Here is a 21,790-nt window from a genome sequence, read left to right on the forward strand (position 1 = left end):
TTAGCTAGGTAAAAACACTCTAGGTACCACCAAAGGTGTATTAAGAATACCCGTGGAACTAAAACACTTATTGTTCTCTTGCAATTATACTTTTGTGGTCTAAATGCATATATTGCTCATAAGTCGTCACTTCTTTATGGCCAAATTCACTCTATTTACAGAAATTATCAAAGGATTTCATAGAAACCAAGAAGCCACAGATCTCATTTAAGATAAAATCAGTTCACTGTGTAAGCAGGACGTGATACAGAAAAATGTTCTATAATGAGTTACTGCACGCTTTCATTGTCCAACTCTAGATATTAAATTTAATGGTTTTGTCTGGTCAGACATCTTTTGCCACACACCAGAGATATTTCTCCCTGCATGCTTTCTACTTAGTGGAGATAAACGCAAGTTAGGCTAAGTAAAGAGAGCTGTATACGGAAATGACACAGCATCCTTTTTTTTTCTTCATTCATTCAACAAATATTTCTAGAAAGTATACTGCTCCAGGTGTACTGAACAAGACAAAGTTCCTGTTCCCATGAAATCAGAGCCGCACAATAGAAAAAGAAACAAGAACAAATCTAAATAATGCCAAATAATTCTGTGAGGGATCAATAAAGCAGTGTAAAGTGATGGAGTGCAAAGAAGGGAGTGGAAACTATGATATGATAAAGCAGGAGAAGGCCATGTTTGAGCTGAAATCTGAGTGAAATAAGGAAACAAACGAGGTGAGGATTTACAGGAAGCGAGGAAAACGTAAGAGGTTGAACTTAGAAACTAATTTGGCTGAGTTCCCATTCTTCCAGGAAATCGTTCCACCTTTCAACCCTTAAATGACAGGCTACAAAGGAAATTATTTTGAATACACTTGATAAAATTTATAAGAGGCTGTTACTACTTTTTATAATCTGCTTTCAAGATAAAATGGTATCAGGGCTAATTTCATGACACTTAAATATGTATAAATCTAATTGGTCAGCAAACAGGCAATATCTATGAAATTCATATTATTCAAAGAATGGTTTATGATAAATAGCTATGCAATTCTTAACGTGCAATAATAAATTAAAAATAAAAACAAACTTAACAGACTTTAATCCTGTTATATGTATTATTTAATATTTTTTACATAAGAAATTATCTGTAACCCATTGGTAATTGTAATTTTAACTGTTTTTAATATTCCATATATAACCAAAAAAGTTCTGTTTAAAATTCAGTATACACACAACAGTATTCCTAACTACACTGTTACATAATTCTGAACCTTGATTTAAGCTAGGATAAACGAAAATCAAAATAATTCTATTGCAGTCACAGCACCCACAATGTCGAAGCATTTTTAGAAATTTAAAATATGATTACTCTGACAGCACCTGTACTAGCCAGCTACATGTGACCTATTCCAGGTAATTAGTCTCCCAGTTACCCTATTGGGTTTTACAGAGAATTATGGCCAGCATACATGGCAACAGTAACTCAGACTGACAATGATGTAATATAATCTTATGTGTTATTATTAAAATTTTTAAATATTCAACTTGCATAAATATTATAAGACAGAGCGTATACTAATTATATTTCACTTCAAACTCTTCACCTCTGATTCAAATGTAATGACAGGTAATGTGGCACTGAGGCAGAATAAATGCTTGATTTTTCTGTGAGCACCATACAGGACTGTGATTCTCAGAAGAGAAGGAAATGGTTAGGAAGGCATCTCTATGGTCACATGTACTCTGATAAATATTGCCCTGCAATGTTTCAGGAGGCCGAATAATTGAATAAATTGCAATGCATCACTGAAGTCAAAACACGAACTGACTTTGAGAGCTGGAGGCTACATTTGGTGACTTTTTTTTTTCTTTTTTTTTTTTTTTTGCTGTACGCGGGCCTCTCACTGTTGTGGCCTCTCCCGTTGTGGAGCACAGGCTCCGGACGCGCAGGCTCAGCAGCCATGGCCCACAGGCCCAGCCGCTCCACGGCATGTGGGATCCTCCCGGACCGGGGCACGAACCCGTGTCCCCTGCATCAGCAGGCGGACTCTCAACCACTGCGCCACCAGGGAAGCCCTGGAGGCTACATTTTACTAACTTATTTTCAAACGCCCCAACATATTGGGAATGTGTAACAAAAGAGCAAATTGAATAAACTGTAGAATTACATCCTTTCATATTTTCTCCCTATTGGAAGTTTTCATTCAGAATTGAATATTCCTGCCTATCAGCAACATTTTATTAAACCTATAATTAGTGATTCTAGTTTTTCCTCTAGGGACATTACGTTTGTAATTTGACAAAAGAAAACACTATTATTAAAGAAAGCTTGATATATCTAAAAGCCTACTTTTTTATTTCAAAGTGTTTAAAAATTGTATAAGGCCCCAATAAATGCTTTTTGCCAACATTATAAAGATAAGATATGCCAACACCATATGGACATAGGACACAGGCTATAACTAAAGTATTATTCTTCATTTGTGAGATTCTTAGCCTTAAAGAAGTAATAAAGGAAATCTAGAGTTTGCAAGGCATTAATGATAATTACTAAGAAACATCTTCAAAACCCCACAAGTTGACTGGGAAAGAGCACCTTCTGCTCATGGAACTCATTTAAAGGAGTAATTAAGTCATCGCCTTAAATCTAACATTCTGTCACAAATTTATGATAGTTGAGTTCAACCCATTCTTTTATCAATGTAGGCAAATTATGAAGAATATGAGATGTACACTGTACCTTTAAAACAAAAACAAATTTAAATAATAGATATTTTCAATTTTCTGGTTTCACAGTGACCTTTGTGATTTATAATTTTTTTCACTGCACCTCATAAATTTAAAAAAATCTAACAATTTAGTTTAATAAGTACTGAAGTACTGTTTAATAAGTACCCAACAACTTAACATTACAAATAATTATGGGTTAACCCTTAGCAACCATTTGAAAAAAATAATACACATGAATGAAGGAAAAAATAATATGTTTTACTCTGTTCTTAAATAACCACAGTTACTCACTAATAATATATGTGTGCCAGTTGGGCGCCATGCAGCTTCTTAAACCTTAGAATCAGATTAGACACCACCAGCCTTATAGTACATTCCACACCGATTTTCCCATGGTACTTGCTTTTTATCACAGGAACAACTGAAAATTCAGCTTCTCAAAACCATGACATCGTCAAAAGGAATTACTCTGTTCTCATGTTAAACCTGAACTACCTGGAGGTGGTAGTTTGTGTGGTATCTCATAGGCGTTGAGCATCACTATTTTCCTTGAAAATTTTGTCCAAAAATCTAGGGTGTTCCTGTGAGCTCCCTGTGGTGTCCTTGGGTGCCTCAACAGGCATGCTGTTTTATCCTAGGGTTTCTGATTTCCACAGCATAATATTAACGTATATTAAAAGTTTACTTGAAAAGTTCATTTGAAGTACTGAAATAAATGCACTAAAATATCTGTTAAAATCTTTTCTACAATTCTGTCTCTATTGAGGAGTTTTCACAAAACCCCTTCACACTCTACAAAACTTTTTACATACATTACTTTGTACAGGTTTAAGGAATAAAAAAAAAAAAAATCCAAGTACTACCTGGTGGTACCCGAGTCAAAGAAGTAGGACTAAGGATTCAGTCCAGTCATGCTAAGTGACTTCGAGTTTGTTTACAGTAGCCTGATTATTCCATTTATCTCCCTTCAATTTCCAGTTCATTTTCTCTTAATTCATCATCTGTATAAATGGAGACTAACTCTTCTTTCTCTTCAGTATTAAAGCTGTCCTGTAACCAAAGATCATTTTTACCACTCTCCAAACTAAATGACCCTATTTCCCTTTACTCTTCACTCACAGGTTCTACTTCTCATTCCTTTAATTACGTGTTTCTCCTTTTAAGATTACCCTTAATATCACCAAATTTCTTCAACATAATGGATCCTCAAAGAGAATTCGCTAGATATAATAGTAAAATTATAGAATGCAGCTCTATGAGATTGACTGAAAAAAATGATTATGAAAAACTTCCGTAAGCCAATGAAGTATCTTACCATTTACATGGGTTATAAATATGAAAAGTTCTTATGTCAGAATATTTTGCTGTTTAGAAACAGTCGTATGGAAAACGTTTGGCCTATCCTAGTTAGGAGTATCGTTATGAAAATTCTTGCATTTTAAAATATCTATGAAAAATATAGAGTAGTAAACAAGAAAAATAGCAATGAGACATACTTGTTGGCCTTTTGCAAAGCTGACCTTAACTATTTAATACATTGCTTATGGACATCTTTTAGAGTCACAAACAAATATCAAGCAACATTGTTCCTTATATTTCAAGTATGTTTACCAGAAACTTTTATTTTAGCTTGCCTTTTAATCACAGTACATTTCTTTCCTGGGGTGGGGGGGCGGAAAGGGGGGAATCACCTGCTTTCTTTTTTTCTCGTTAATATACTTCGGAGTCAAAATTCTTATTACACTAATTCACACAGATTAATGAATATTTTGTATCAACGCATATGTGATTTTCAAGCATCAACTAATGTTCCAATGTTAAGTGTGTAAAAATCAAAGACAGCATACTTTGTTTGATGTATAAATGTGATCAACGTTTTAGGAAGCAACTGTGTAACAAGGGTTGAATCAGAAAACCAGGCTATGGCAAGCTACACAGTATACCACCGCAACACAGCCTGTACAGCCAAAAAAAATTATTTCTACTAGATTAAGAATATTCCTATTTAAATAATAATTTCATATGCATTATAACTCTGCTTAAAAGGATTTCATGTCTGGGGAAGTACTACCATATTGACTGTTTAAACATAAAGGATTATTAAGAAAAAGTACCACATGACTAATATCCCTAAATGCTACTCCAAAGGCTGCAAACTGGCAGGCCACAGACAACGGCTGGCCTTCAGTTTGGCCTTCACTTCTTATGGCTTTTTCCAGCAGTATTCCTTTATGTGACCTGCCTGGCCCACAGCACTTTTGAGTTTGTGATCAACATTCATCACCTACCCTACTTTGAAACGAAGTCTAGGCTTCCGAATGTCATAAACATTCTGGAACTGGAATGCCTGAAAAGTTGTGGAAAAGTGAGATGTCATTTACAACTGGCATCCAGAATAATTTCTACTCCTTTTTATGTAATACACATGCATAGTTCAACTCCTCTATGTTTTACCTTATCTGTACCATTTTTTCCTGTTTCTGTAAAAACAACAAAAATCCTTCATTCATTCATGTTTAATGCTATCTCACTCAATGAATATCTACTTCTTGATGCCACAAAAATAGAACGATCCAAAGGAAATTGAATTATAAGTGGATGACAAATCAGATTAAAGAGAGCAGTCCTCCACCATCCCATTCTAATAGTCCTTATTCCTACGGTGTGCTTGCTATGTGTGCCAGTGCTATATAAGTGTCATTTCAACTAATCCCCACATAACCTTATCCCAATATCAGTCTGTCACCAAGGACACTGATGCCTAAAGAAATATGTGACCTGCTTGAAATCAAGTAAGTGGTACAACTTGTATTTAACATCAGATCTCTCTGACCTCCCCCAAGAATAAATTTAAAATATAATTTTTATTTTCTAAGGCTATCCCCCAAAACTTGGAGTCCCCGCTAAACTTCAAAGAATTTTAAAATCTAAATCACAGAGACGCATTCCAAAAGTTGGTGTTCGTATACAACATGTCCTGTGCATGCTGATTTTTCAATATTTCAACTACTTTAAACTTTAGGTTTCAATTTATGAAGTGGAAACCTTCATGTCATTGTTATTCCCAACAGCGTGAGTATTATCATTAAAATACATTTAAAATATCATTAAAATAGCAGACATTTTAAAAGACAAAGTCAGCTTGCTTTTGGATTCATTTTCTTTTAATGTGGTGGTCTGTAATTTAATAATATAGGAAAAACTTCAGCAGGCCTTTCAAAGACAGCCCCATTTAGTGTAAGCTAAAACTGTTAATAGAGTTCAATTAATAATCAATATATACAAATTTTATACTTAAAGTCTTATTGAGAGTTTTACAGAGAACAATTGGACTTTAAATTCAAAGAAAGGAGTTTCTATTTGTTCATGTGAAATCCCAGGGGAAAGCAGATACTTCATAGATAAAACTAAAATTTCACTGCAGTTTGATTATAAATTTGAAATTTCAGATATTCCCAAAACACCTATAAAGATATTCATAATACATAATAGACATTCTTACATAAATTTCCCTTCTCCTGAATCTGAAAATTCTAGATTTGGTAGTTTAGAATCAACATAATAAAATTGCTATCCTTTGTTTTAATTAATCAAATGTAGTCATCCTACTGAGCAGTGTATATACAGAAACACTGGTTTTAAATGAACATTTATTGTTTTGGGGTGTGCAAGGACAGGGGATTCAGAGCATCGCCTAAACGTGCTCCACAGATGGGCGCAAATCACAGCTATCAGCGCGCACACCAGAGATGGGCATGAAACGCTAAGGCTGCTGCTGCAGCCACCAAGAAGCCTGTGTGCAAACACAGGTCACTATCCACACCTCCTCTCCCGGGAGCCTGTGCAGCCAGCCACTGCCAGGGTCCTGTGATCCAGGGACAACTTCCCTGGGAGAAAACACAGAGCGCCTCAGGCTGCTGCAATGTCACGCCGGCCTCTGCCATCACAGGCTCGCACCTCATTCTGTACCCCTCCTTCCCCCCCGGCCTGAGTGAGCCAGAGCCCCCTAATCAGCCACTCCTTTAACCTGCTCCTGTCTGAGTGAAGAACGGACGCCCTCAGGCGACCTACATTCAGAGGCGGGGCCGAATCCAAAGCTGAACCCCAGGAGCTGTGCGAGCAAAAAAGAGAAAGGGAAAGCTCTCCATGCAGCCTCAGGAGCAGCGGATTAAATCTCCACAATCAACTTAATGTACCCTTCATCTGTGGAATACCTGAATACACAACGAATTATCCCAAAATTGAGGCGGTGGACTCTGGAAGCAACTGTAGACTTGGGGTTTGCTGTATGCAACTGACCAGTTTCTGATTTATATGTTTATCTTACTTTAGTTTTTAGCGCTGGTTATCATTCATGTATTTGTTTATTGGTTTCGTTGCGCTCTTCTTTTTTTTTCTTTCTTTTTTTCTCCCTTTCTTCTAAGCCGTGTGGCTGACAGGGTCTTGATGCTCCATCAGGTGTCAGGCAAGAGCCTCTGAGGTGGGAGAGCTCAGTTCAGGACATTGGACAACCAGAGATCTCCTGGTCCCACATACTGTCAATCAGTGAGAGCTCTCCCAGAGATCTCTGTCTCAACACTAAGGCCCAGCTCCACTCAAAAACCAGCAAGATCCAGTGCTGGAAACCCCATGTCAAACAACTATCAAGACAGGAAAACAAGCCCAACCATCAGCAGAGAGGCTGCCTAAAATAACACTAAATTCACAGAAAGCAAAAAAAAAACACCACCAGACTCAGTCCTGCCCACCAGAAAGACAAGATCCAGCCTCAACCACCAGAACACAGGCACCAGTCCCCTCCACCAGGAAGCCTATACACCCAATGAACCAACCTTACCCACTGGGGGCAGACACCAAAAACAATGGGAACTACAAACATGCAGTCTCTGAAAAGGAGACCTCAAACACAGTAAGGTAAGCAAAATGAGAAGACAGAGAAACACAGAGCAGATGAAGGAGCAAGGTAAAAACCCACCAGACCAAATAAATGAAGAGGAAATAGGCAGTCTACCTGAAAAAGAATGCAGAGTAATGACAGTAAACATGATCCAAAATCTTGGAAATAGAATGGAGAAAATACAAAAATGTTTAACAAGGATGTACAAGAACTAAAGAGCAAACAAACAATGATGAACAACACAATAACTGAAATTAAAAATTGTCTAGAAGGAATCAATAGCAGAATACTGAGGCAGAATAACGGAAAAGTGACCTGGAAGATAAAATAGTAGAAATAAATACTGCAGAGCAAAATAAAGAAAAAAGAATGAAAAGAATTGAGGTCAGTCTCGGAGACCTCTGGGACAACATTAAATGCACCAACATCGAATTATAGACATCCCAGAAGAAGAAGAGAAAAACAAAGGGACGGAGAAAATATCTGAAGAGATTATAGTTGAAAACTTCCCCAAATGGGAAAGGAAAGAGTCAATCAAGTCCAGGAAGCGCAGAGAGTCCCATACAGGATAAAGCCAAGGAGAAACACGTCAAGACACATATTAATCAAACTATCAAAAATTAAATACAAAGAAAAACATATTAAAAGCAGCAAGGGAAAAGCAACAAATAATACACAAGGGAATCCCCATAAGGTTAACAGCTGATCTTTCAGCAAAAACTCTCTAAGTCAGAAGGGAGTGGCGAGACATATTTAAAAAGATGAAAGGGAAAAATCTACAACCAAGATTACTGTACCCAGCAAGGCTCTCATTCAGATTCGATAGAGAAATTAAAACATTTACAGACAAGCAAAAGGTAAGAGAATTCAGCACCACCAAACCAGCTTTATAACAAATGCTAAAGGAACTTCTCTAGTCAGGAAACATAACAGAAGGAAAAGACCTAAAATAACAAACCCAAAACAATTAAGAAAATGGTAATATGAACATACATATCAATTACTACCTTAAATGTAAATGGATTAAATGCTCCAACCAAAAGACATAGACTGGCTGAATGGATACAAAAACAAGACCCATATATATGCTGTCTACAAGAGACTCACTTCAGACCTAAGGATCATACAGACTGAAAGTGAGGGGAAGGAAAAGATATTACATGTAAATGGAAATCAAAAGAAAGCTGGAGTAGCATTCTCATATCGGACAAAATATACTTTAAAATAAAAACTATTACAAGAGACAAAGAAGGACACTACATAATGATCAAGGGATCAATCCAAAAAGAAGATAAAACAATTGTAAATATTTATGCACCCAACAAAGGAGCACCTCAATAAATAAAGCAAATGCTAACAGCCATAAAAGGGGAAATTGACAATAACACAATAATAGTAGGGGACTTTAGCACCCTGCTTTCACTAATGGACAGATCACCTAAAATGGTAATAAATAAGGAAACACAAGCTTTAAATGATACATTAAACAAGATGGAGTTGAACATTCTTCAGGACAGATCATATCCTGGGTCACAAATCAAGCCTTGGTAAATTTAAGAAAACTGAAATTGTATCAAGTATCTTTTCCAACCACAACGCTATGAGACTAGATATCAATTACAGGAAAGAAACTGTAAAAAATACAAACACATGGAGGACAAAAAATACGCTAACTAAATAACCATGAGATCACCGAAGAAATCAAAGAGGAAATCAAAAAATACTTAGAAACAAATGACAGTGAAAATCCAATGACCCAAAACCTGTGGGGTGCAGCAGAGCAGTTCTACGAGGGAGGTGTCTAGCAATACAAGCCTACCTCAAGAAACATGAAAAATCTCAAATAAACAACCTAACCTTACACCTAAAGCAATTAGAGAAAGAAAAACAAAAAAACCCCAAAGTTAGCAGAAGGAAAGAAATCATAAAGATCAGATCAGTAATAAATGAAAAAGAAATGAAGGAAACAATAGCAAAGATCAATAAAACTAACAGCTGATTCTTTGAGAAGATAAACAAAATTGATAAGCCATTAGCCAGACTCATCAAGAAAAAAAGGAAGAAGGCTCAAACAACAGAATTAGAAATGAAAAAGGAGAAGTAACAACTAACACTGCCGAAATACAAAGGATCATGAGAGATTACTACAAGCAACCCTATGCCAATAAAATGGACAAGCTGGAAGAAATGGACAAATTCTTAGAAAAGCAGAACCTTCCCAGACTGAAACAGGAAGAAGTAGAAAATATAAACAGACCAATCACGAGCACTGAAATTGAGACTGTGATTAAAAATCTTCCAGCAAACAAAAGCCCAGGATCAGATGGCTTCACAGGCGAATTCTATCAAACATTTAGAAAAGAGCTAACACCTATCTTTCTCAAATTCTTCCAAAACAGAGCAGAGGGAGGAACACTCCCACACTCATTCTAAAAGGCCACCAACACCCTGATACCAAAACCAGACAATGATGTCACAAAAAAAGAAAACTAGAGGCCAATACCACTGATGAACACAGATGCAAAAATCCTCAAAAAAAATACTAGCAAACAGAATCCAACAGCACATTAAAAGGATCATACACCATGCACTCCTGGGATAAACCATATACCATGGTTTATCCCAGGAATGCAAGTGTTCCTCAATATATGCAAATCAATCAATGTGGTAAACCATATTAACAAACTGAAGGAGAAAAACCATATGATCATCTCAACAGATGCAGAAAAAACTTTCAAAAAAATCCAACACCTGTTTATGATAAAAACCCTCCAGAAGGTAGGCATAGAGGGAGCTTACCTCAACATAATAAAGGCCATATGTGACAAACCCACAACCAACATCATTCTCAATGGTGAAAACCTGAAACCATTTCCACTAACATCAGGAACAAGACAAGGTTGCCCTCTCTCACCACTATTATTCAACATAGTTTTGGAAGTCGTAGCCACAGCAATCAGAGAGGGAAAAGAAATAAAAGGAATCCAAATTGGAAAAGGAAAAGTAATGCTGTCACTGTTTGCAGATGACATGATACTATACATAGAGAATCCTAGCGATGCTACTAGAAAACTACTAGAGCTAATCAATGAATTTGGTAGAGTAGCAGGATACAAAATTAATGCACAGAATTCTCTTGCATTCCTATACACTAATGATGAAAAATCTGAAAGAGAAGTTAAGGAAACACTCCCATTTACCACTGCAACCAAAAGAATAAAATATCTAGGAATAAACCTACCTAAGGAGACAAAAGACCTGTTTGCAGAAAACTATAAGACACTGATGAAAGATATTAAAGATGATACAAACAGATGGAGAGATATACCATGTTCTTGGACCAGAAAAATCAACATTGTGAAAATGACTATACCACCCAAGGCAATCTACAAATTCAATGCAATTGCCATCAAACTACCAATGGCATTTTTCACAAAACTAGAACAAAAAATTTCACAATCTGTATGGAAACACAAAAGATCCCAAATAGCCAAAGCAATCTTGAGAAAGAAAAACAGAGCTGGAGGAATCAGGATCCTTGACTTCAGACTATACTATAAAGCTACAGTAATCAAGACAGTATGGTACTGGCATAAAAACAAAAATATAGATCAATGGAACAGGATAGAAAGCCCAGAGATAAACCCACACACATATGGTCACCTTATCTTTGATAAAGGAGGCAAGAATATACAGTGGAGAAAACACAGCCTCTTCAATAAGTGGTGCTAGGAAAACTGGACAGCTACATGTAAAAGAATGAACTTAGAACACTCCCTAACACCCTACACAAAAATAAACTCAAAGTGGATTAAAGACCTAAATGTAAGGCCAGACACTTTAAAACTCTTAGAAGAAAACATAGGCAGAACACTCTGTGACATAAATCACAGCAAGATCCTTTTTGACCCACTTCCTAGAGAAATGGAAATAAAAACAAAAATAAACAAATGGGACCTAATGAAACTTAAGAGCTTTAACACAGCAAAGGAAACCATAAACAAGACGAAAAGACAGCCCTCAGAATGGGAGAAAATATTTGCAAACGAAGCAACTGACAAAGGATTAATCTCCAAAATATACAAGCAGCTCATGCAGCTCAATATCAAAAAAACAAATAACCCAATCCAAAAGTGGACACAAGACCTAAATAGACATTTCTCCAAAGAAGATATGCAGATTTCCAACAAACACATGAAAGGATGCTCAACATTACTAATCATTAGAGAAATGCAATTCAAAACTACAATGAGGGGGCTTCCCTGGTGGTGCAGTGGTTGACAGTCCGCCTGCTGATTCAAGGGACACGGGTTCGTGACCCGGTCTGGGAAGATCCCACATGCCGCGGAGCGTCTGGGCCCATGAGCCATGGATGCTGAGCCTGCGCGTCCGGAGCCTGTGCTCCACAACGGGAGAGGCCACAGCAGTGAGAGGCCCGCGTACCACAAAAAAACCCAAAAAAACAAATAAAAAACTACAATGAGGTATCACCTCACACCAGTCAGAATGGCCATCATCAAAAAATCTACAAACAATAAATGCTGGACAGGGTGTGGAGAAAAGGGAACCCTCTTGCACTGTTGGTGGGAATGTTAATTGATATAGCCACTATGGAGAACACTATGGAGGTTCCTTAAAAAACTAAAAATAGAACTACCATATGACCCAGTCATTCCACTACTGGGCATACATCCTGAGAAAACCATACTTCCAAAAGAGTCATATACCACAACGTTCATTGCAGCTCTATTTACAATAGCCAGGATATTGAAGCAATCTAAGTGTCCACCGACAGAAGAATGGATAAAGAAGATGTGACACATATATACAATGGAATATTACTCAGCCAGAAAAGGAAATGAAATTGAGTTATTTGTGGATAGGTGGATGGACCTAGAGTCTGTCATACAGAGTGAAGTAAGTCAGAAAGAGAAAAGCAAATACCATATGCTAACACATATATATGGAATCTAAGAAAAAAAAAATGGTTCTCAAGTACCTAGGGGCAGGACAGGAATAAAGACTCAGACGTAGAGAATGGACTTGAGGACATGGAGAGGGGGAAGGGTAAGTTGAGACCAAGTGAGGGAGTGGCATTGACATATATACACTACCAAATGTAAAATAGCTAGCTAGTGGGAAGCAGCCGCATAGCACAGGGAGATCAGCTTGGTGCTCTGTGATCACCTAGAGGGGTGGGATAGGGAGGGTGGGAGAGAGATGCAAGAGGGAGGGGATATGGGAATATATGTACATGTATAGCTGTTTCACTTTGTTATACAGCAGCAACTAACACAACAATGTAAAGCAATTATACTCTAATAAAGATGTTAAATAAATAAATAAATAAGTGATCATTTAATTTGTACATAAATTAGAAATGTATTCAGAGGCTCAGTTTAATGTATATGCATATATACAGTATATAACATATATTGACACATATATTTCATGTGAGAAAAAACATCATTTCCAAATATAGGTGTTTTAAAAGGAAACCTGAATATATTTTACTGGTAGAATTACTCTTGTACCCTATTGATAGTTTGCAGTACAGCAAGTGCACTTGGGAGTCATTGGGTCTTGGCTTCAGTGTGAGAGTGGCGTTGAGAATAGATGGCTGCTCTTAGCGCTTAGCGTGGAAGATGAGAGACTGCTATTTAGATAAAGCAAAGGGTTATTTTTCCTACCCTACAGCTCCGTCCCTTTTTCGCTGGAGATCACCATGCCCAACTGAATAGATTTCCCACTAGGTATATTATCTTGAAGGAAGAGTCTTCTCCTGATTGTATTCTGATGGTATATGCAATCTAGTGTTTATGCCTCCCTCCTCCCTGCCAAGTCCCAACTCCCATGATGACTTCAAAATGAAGTAGTAAGAGAGAAAAGGAGGAGGACAGACACTGGCTGGCTGAGGAACACTGAATACTCTCCCACCATTGTCAAAGCCTTGGTGTAGTATTTGCAGCTTCAGAGTCTGGTCAGCTATATTGTGTGGCCAGGTTTGTTTATATTTTTCTTGCATAGGCACAATTTGCTATTGAAAATATCTAACTACAATTTGAGGTAAATATAGCCTCTTGCTCTTGGGTTTCTGAGGTCACTTCAAACCCTGTTTCTTAGGTCCTCAATTTTGATGATTTCACTGTTCTGAGACCAACAGGTGAGTTCACTATTCAAACTGGACATGACTCAGTTTCTTCCATCCATTTCATTGCCAAATACACGCAACTCTCTACTGCAGGCATTTCTAAGAACTGGCAAAAACAATGCACAATATAAGCTGCTATGATAAATATTAATTGATTTGGGTTTGAGTGTCCCTGAGTGGTTTTACCACATCCTGTAACAATCAAAAAACGCTTCCTTCAGATAGGACACTGGATGATTAATACATAAGGATGTCCATCCACCATTGTCTGTATACAATGGAATTAAGACAAATTAAACAAACTTCTGAAAGTCTCTGTTACTCTGAACCTTGCTATATCTTCTAGCAAAGGTGAAGCTCTTCCACATTATTAAGCTTAATGGATAAACAAATTATGGAAATATCTACAGGGGAAACTGAATTAGGAGTGATTGAGTAAAAGATAATGATCTACAATATCCTTGCATCCTAATTACCCTAAAATCTACGGAGCATACACATGTGTGTCAAGATTGACATCTATTTCATCTCAATTAATCCCCATCAAAACCCTATGAGGTACATACCAATAACCCTATTTCAAAGATAAGCAAATTGATGCTTACGGTCAAGTAAGCGGGATATACGCTCATGTCTCTATGACCCCCAAAGTGTATGCTTCTTTCAAACACAGGGTTGGGTACTTACTATAATAGCTAGTAAAGTTGTATCTGATGAGCTAGTTCTATGTAATGTGAGGATTTGCCAAGTATGAGAGAGTTCTGGACTAAAAATGCTCAATGAAATTAAGTTTTGTTTTGCCCAACCAGACTGGTATTTCATGCTCTTGTATGTCAAAGAGAATTAAATGTCAAATGGGTTAGTCTTGAGGTTAAATCCAGAGATGCTCTGCATGTGTGGATAGGGAGAGAATAAAATAGTGAATGTTATCAGTTAAAGTTGAGTGCCTAACTTCACCCTACTCATGTCAGAACTTTAGAGATTTTACAATTTCAACTTGTTTCATTCCATTTTTCAGTGGGGTTGGGACTACCTTGTGTCCCTCCCCAATTCATCTGTTAAAGCTCTAACCCGCGTATCTCAGAGTATGACTGTATTTAAATATTGTGCCTTTAAAGAGGTAATTAAATTAAATGAGGCTGTTAGAGAGGGGCCTAATCCAATCTAATTGGTGTCCTTACAAAAAGAAGAGATTAGGACACACAGACACCAGGGATACCTGTGCACAGAGAAAAAAGACCAGGTGAAGAGGCAGCAAAACAGTAGCCATCTGCAAGCCAAGGAGAGAGGTTTCAGAGGAAACCAAGCCTGCTGGCACCTTAAAGTTATAGCCTCCAGAATTGCTAGACAGTAAGTCTCTGCAGTTTAAGCCACTCAGTCCTTAGATTCTGTTATGGAAGCCCTAGGAAACTAATACAAGTAGAAAAAAGAGCTCGATATTCATACTGGATTCTGTGCAGGAGTTTTGATATGCAAGCTTTTGCGCAAAACTACAAATGCAGGCAGGTTGAGTACATGTGAACACAAATGGACCACTTTCATCTCTAACTAAATGTGTTCTCAATACATATCCCACTTTACAGTGGTAGGCAGGTCATATGCATTCACATAAAAAAAGTAACTACCAGAAGGAAACCACAGCTTAAAAAGAAACAATGTCCCATACACCCATTAGTTTAATTTCCATGTACATTAATGAGATCAACATAAAAAATAAAATAAATAAATAATCGCAAGAGGCTGAATGATAGAGTCACTAATGGGGAAAGTCTGAAAAGCACAGACACAATCAAGAACGGAGTAAATAAGACCCTTAAGGGAAAATACTCAATAAACTCATCCAATTTTATGTCAGGAACACTTGGCCCTTCACCGAGATGTCAGTTATGAGAAAATGAGGTTTTTAATTTCAACAATGGCTCCCTAGGTCAGTGTATAAACAACTTCACCAATCTCTCAAAAAGAAAACAACAGTTATACTTCTTATGAAATCACTTATTTCATTTATGAACAATGTCAGACAAAAATGTATCACACATGCAAGAAAAGAAAAAGCAAAGTAAAACTAGTTTAACTTTTTTGAATGGCTTTTAAAAACCCTTAATAGATAATCAAACTATCTGTATCAGGGATATATATATATATATATATATATATACACTATATATGTGTATATACCCACATATGTATACACACACACACACACACACACACACATCTCCATAAAAAAATATATTTTAGTTTTTGGAAACACCTCCTACCCTTCCCCATAGACAATCCAATTCCCAGTTGCTGTTCAGTATACATCCCAGGAATACCTGCATGTTTTGTTACTGCTTTAGTCAATTCATCATTATTTCTCATGTATACTGCTATGATTGCCTAAGTTCCCTACTTCCACTTCTGCATTCTCCACAACGCAGTCAAGACATCTTCTAAAATGTAAACTGGAACTCTTTCACTTTCTGGATTAGAGCCTTCCAATAATTTTCTCTTTGATTAAGGTAGGATTCCAACTCTTTCCAATGGTCTACAATGTCCTATGGGATCTGCCTGTACCTTGCAAATTCATTCCATGCTGATTTGCTGACCCCATGCTTTGCCAGATACACTGGATTTCTTTTGGTCGCTAAACCAATGCCTTAGTGTTCTCGAACTTGCTATTTCCTTTGCCTGGCACACTTTTCTCCCAAATCACTATATGGTGGACTACTCACGCTTCATCGTAAAGGTCACATTTTCAGAAAAGTGTCCCTTGAGTACCCAAGATAAAGTAGTCGTTAACTGTCAGGACCGGCACCACCCTGTTAATTTTGTTATAGCATTTTTCACTCAAATTATCTTGCTCATGTATTTATCTTGAATTGCATATTTTCTCTCCTCTCTCAAGAATGAGAGACCTTGTATATCTTCCTCACTGCTGAAATCCTGGTACCTAGAGCAGTTTCTGGTACAGAGAAGGTATTCAGTAAATATTGAGGCACTCAGGAATCATGGGTCCCAACCCTAAATCCTGCCATCTCTGCTCTGAGAAAAACTGTATAAATTAGAAAACAAACAAACATGAAGTCCATTCCCTTTAATGCTCTCCCTTATACCTTAGTCATCCATCAGGATCCAGTGATCTACTTCCTCTTCTCTGGTCCCTATCTTAGTCCCTCTAAATTTCTAAAATTAAGTATTTCTCCCAAATAGAAACCCCTAGCTCACAATGCACTTGTTGTCAAAAACAGCCTTCTACCTCTACCCAAAATCAACTCAACCTCCCTTCACTCCATCTGGCCATCAGATTTGACGTAACGTTTAAGAAAAGTGGGACCTAGTATCATTTTTTCTTTCTTTCCCTGCCTTCCCAATATTTGCATTTCTGGGCTTCTCATTGTTGCTAGGGCCTTGTTCAAAGGACCTTAAGGTGCAATTTAAAACTAAAGGCACATGTGGTAATATGAAATGAGTTTATGCCATTTTATCTTTTCATTTATGCCCATTTCCTTGTACACTTTAAAATATCAGATTTAATAATCTTCCATTCACTACCCACCAATTACTTGCTTCTCTATTATCCTCATATATCAGTTCCCCAAATTCAGAAGCTGTAACATAATCTGCTTCTTACTTTCCTTCAAATTGTTTTTTTCCATTTATCTCCAACATGCAATTGCTAAATCATATCAAAATTGCCTCTCTGATACAACAAAGCAAAAAGGACAGCATATATTATGTCTATGCTTTCATCATTGATACATAAGACTCATGTTACTGCTATTTCCTGATTTCCCCAATTATAAATTCCAAGGGCCACCTTCATCAATTTGTTCACTCTGTCATTCACTGAACATTTCTTGAGCAATCTTCCGGACACCCTGCTAGATGTTGGGATAGCCAAGACAAATAAAGCAAAAACAAAAATCGAAGTCCATATTTTCAAAAATATGTCACATCCTTGCAGCTTAAATTCAAATGGCTTCTAATCTAGAAAAAATCAGCAGTTTTGAAATGCCAGAACTCATAACTCATCATGCAGTTTCCACTTTTTGCTTTTTGCCTGCCATGGACAAGGTATTGTACATAAATTCTTTACGGTTCTGATTAAAAATCACATATCCATGAATCTCTCCCAATTAATACTTGTATGACTAAAACATTGTCACAAATCATTGGGGATATTTACTTTTATGTGAATTTACAACAGTATATTTCTAGTTTTTGTATAATTATTATCCCACAGATATTATTTGTATATTATAATCTTATAATTTTTTCAGTTAAGGATATGATTTACAAATTATCAAGATAATTTACCACATTAATAGAATAAAAAGGAAGAATCATATGATTATTTCAACAGGTGCCGAAAAATCACCCGGTAACATTCAATACCTAAATCATGCTAAAAACTTTTAAAATACTAGGAATATAAGGGAACTTCTTCAATATGATACAGGACATCTACAAAAACATGTATAAATAATACCATATTTAATGGTGAAATATTGAATGCTTTCCCTCTGAGGTTGGAAACATGACAAGAATATGCAATATTGCCACATCTACTTAACATTATGCTGAAGGTACTAGCCAGTGTAATAAGAAATATAAAACACAAGGATTTGAAACAAAAAGCAAAACTAATTTTATTTGCAAAAGAATATATGAACAATTAAACTAAATGAATTTAACAAGTTCACTGGAAACAAGGTCAAAGTACAAAAATAATGAACATATTTATATTTCAGAAACAAATTGTTAGAAAATTAAGGGAAAATACCAAAATAAAAGATACCCCAAGTGTCAAACACTTGGGAAATAAGTGTGCTGGAATATTATAAGAGTATAAAAATGACAATTACGAAATGATTACTGCATGAAATTACAGAAGACTTAAAAACAGAGTAATATAACATGTTCATAAACCGGGATAATCAAGGACATTAATTATCTCTTAATTGATCTATAAATTCAATGCAGTCCCAATTAAAATATCAGTTGTTTTGTTTATATTGTAGCTGCAATTCTTGTTAATGTGATAATTGAAGATCTATTTCTAAAATTGATGTGGAAATTCAAAGTATCTACAGTTCCACTGAAATCATTAGAGCGACATAAAGCTGCAGGACTTATACTACCAGACTTCAAGACTTACCAAGAAGCTACATTAATTATGTAGTGTGTTCTTGGTGCAAGGATTAACAATTAGATCACTGGAGCAGAACAGAGAGACTAGAAGTTGACCTTTACATTTACAGTCACCTATAATTATGCCAAAAGTGTCACAGCAATTCAGTGACAAAAGGGTCTTTTCAAGATAAGTTGTTGGATCAATTGGGTATCTGGGAAAAAATAAACTCTCCCTTGAACCACACACATACACAAATAATGTGAGACAGTTCATAAACCTAAATGTGAAAGATAAAATAATAAAATTTCTAGAAGAAACTATTGGAAACTATCTTCATGGTCTTGGGTAAACAATAATTTCATAAATAGATTAATTGGATTTCATTAAAATTAAACATATCTAAGAGGTATCATGTAAAAAGGCAAACAGCATAGAAAACAATATATAAAGGACTCATATCTCACATATATAAATGTATATTACTACAAATCAATATGTACACAGTCAACCATATTTTTAAAAGTTAGCAAATCTTAATCAAATACTATATGAAATATCTAGAATGCCAACTAGCAAATTAAGAAGTGATTACATCATAAGTAATTTAGGAAATGAAAATTAAAAATATAGTGTGACAATATGACACTAGACTGGCTAAAATGAAAAGGGTATACAATATCAAATGTAAGTATCAAAAGAATGCAGTGCAAATGGAAATCTCATATTAACTAGTGGGAGTGTACTTTGGGAAATTCTTTGGCATTATTTACTAAAGCAAACTATATTTATCCCCATGACTCAGCAATTACACTATTACATAGAAACCCATCATAAATTAGTGCATATGTCCCAAAATTATAGCCCCATATTGGAAATAATCCAAATGTACAATAGCAGTACACATGGGAAGGTCAAGGAGGGATCTGAAAAAGTAGTGAATTTTGATGTGGGAAGTTGCTATATGGGAATACACATATGTAAAAATTGATCAGTTGTAAACTTCTGATTTGTTTTCAATACTCTATGTAAATTATACCTCAAAAAAATTAAAAATCAGGTAAAATTGATTTGTGTAAATACTGAAAGAATATATCTGAATTTTGTAACTTTTGGCTAGCTATAATAGATCATAAAGTTTTCCTCCCTCCTTCCTTCTGCTACAACCCTGGCCAAATGTATATGGATAATCAATCTTCTGTTAGAGGTGATATAAAGTTTCCATTAGAGAAATTATGCTGATTAAGTGATAGATTTTATTCCTCATTTTCTAACAGATTGGTCCTCACTATACACTTCTTTATTTAAATTACAGCCAGATTATTCTTTGATTATTCCATAATAAAAAGGCCATGAGGAGAAAACGAAATATGAAAAGTTTCCAGAAAAATATTCTGAGATACAAATCATCTTTAGTTTGACTCGCAAAAATAAATTTATGTTTCACAACCTGATATTGTTTTCCAAATTCAGAATTAAAGGTGATAACACGGTTGAGAAAGTAAAAGCTGACATATATATTACTATGGAATTCAGTATCTTGTCAAAGGGTAGGTTCTAAGTAGATTTCCTTTGTTTATAGCAGCATATGTAGGTTAATACTCAGGTTCCTCATTTTTAACAGGATAGGGATAATATTTTCTTGATAGAGTTGTTGTGAGGAATAAGTTAATAATTACCATTATTCCCAAGCAAAAGATACACTTGACAAAGGGTTAATTTCAACAGTATACAAAAACAGTTTCAGTGCAATAATGCCATTAACCCCCCAAAAAAAAAAATATGGATTGAGGACAAGAATAGTGATTTCCCAAAAAAATAATTACAAATGACACAAATATATTTAAAATTCTCAGGCTCGTATGCCATTAAACCTATATGCAGATAACAATGAAAATTTATTTTTACCTACTATCATTATCAACAATCCACAATATAGTGTTAATGAAGATGCAGGAAATGTATAAATTTTGAAATACTGCACAAGTGTAATTTGTCTGTATCTCTACAAATCATAAAAATATGATTTTCGTAATTCCATGTAGAAAGTAGGTGCCTAATAATGGGTTCCCTGAATGTTTAAAGGACTTAAATGAATGAACAAATGAAGGCATTTGCTCAAATATATACAGGCAGGACACTTATTCAGAGAGCAAAAATTAAAAGTTGAAAATGAATGATTATAGAATATCTATATCAAATATTGTAACCATAACTAATATTTGTGGGGAACTGCAGTAGAAACTACAGAGAGGAGAAAAGCTATGTCCAAGGTAGGTTTTATGAGGTTATGTGCTTTTATTCTGAGGTGGGAGGAGGATTTTATACATATAAATATTCATGGTCCTTTGTATGAAAAAGAAACACAACTGAAATTTAAGTGTTCTATTACTTCAAAATATCTTCCTACTGATAGATTTACTAGGGCAAGTAATGGCCAATTAAACTGAAGGATTAGAAGAACTAGCTTGTGGAGGCAAAATGAACAAGCTTCAATAGCAAACACGTATGCGCTGAAGATGTTTCAAAATTACCAGAGTTAATAAAAAAGTCACTTTGACAGCATCTTTCTTTGAGGAGCTCAGCTTTTCTTTTTTTTCTCTAGACATTACCTAATTAAATCTCAAAATACATAGGGTTGTGTAATCAACTCTCAAGGTTCTTTTGCAAATCTATGGGAAAAGTAAACCATTCCTCTAAGCATTTATTTTAGTCTTTTTATCTCTTTTGTTCTAAACAGAAATTGAATCTTATCATTAATCTGTGTAGTTTTTTCTTTTTCTTTTTTTGGCTTCCACTTCCATATTTGCAACTTGCTCTTGCATGGTAGAGCTTGTTCTCTAGAAGTGACCCTTCAACACCATGGGTCAAAACTGCAGCCACCCATAGGTGCAAACACTGTTGTTGTTTAC

General features: G+C 35.8%; 1 protein-coding gene across 4 annotated transcripts in view; it reads right to left on the reverse strand.

Moving 5' to 3' along the window:
- NKAIN2 (sodium/potassium transporting ATPase interacting 2) overlaps positions 1–21,790 on the reverse strand; it is a 990,407-nt gene that overhangs the window by 639,877 nt on the left and 328,740 nt on the right. The gene's annotated exons all lie outside the window — the stretch shown is intronic.

Source organism: Delphinus delphis, chromosome 14 (genome assembly GCF_949987515.2).
Source record: "Delphinus delphis chromosome 14, mDelDel1.2, whole genome shotgun sequence".
Taxonomy (NCBI): domain Eukaryota; kingdom Metazoa; phylum Chordata; class Mammalia; order Artiodactyla; family Delphinidae; genus Delphinus; species Delphinus delphis.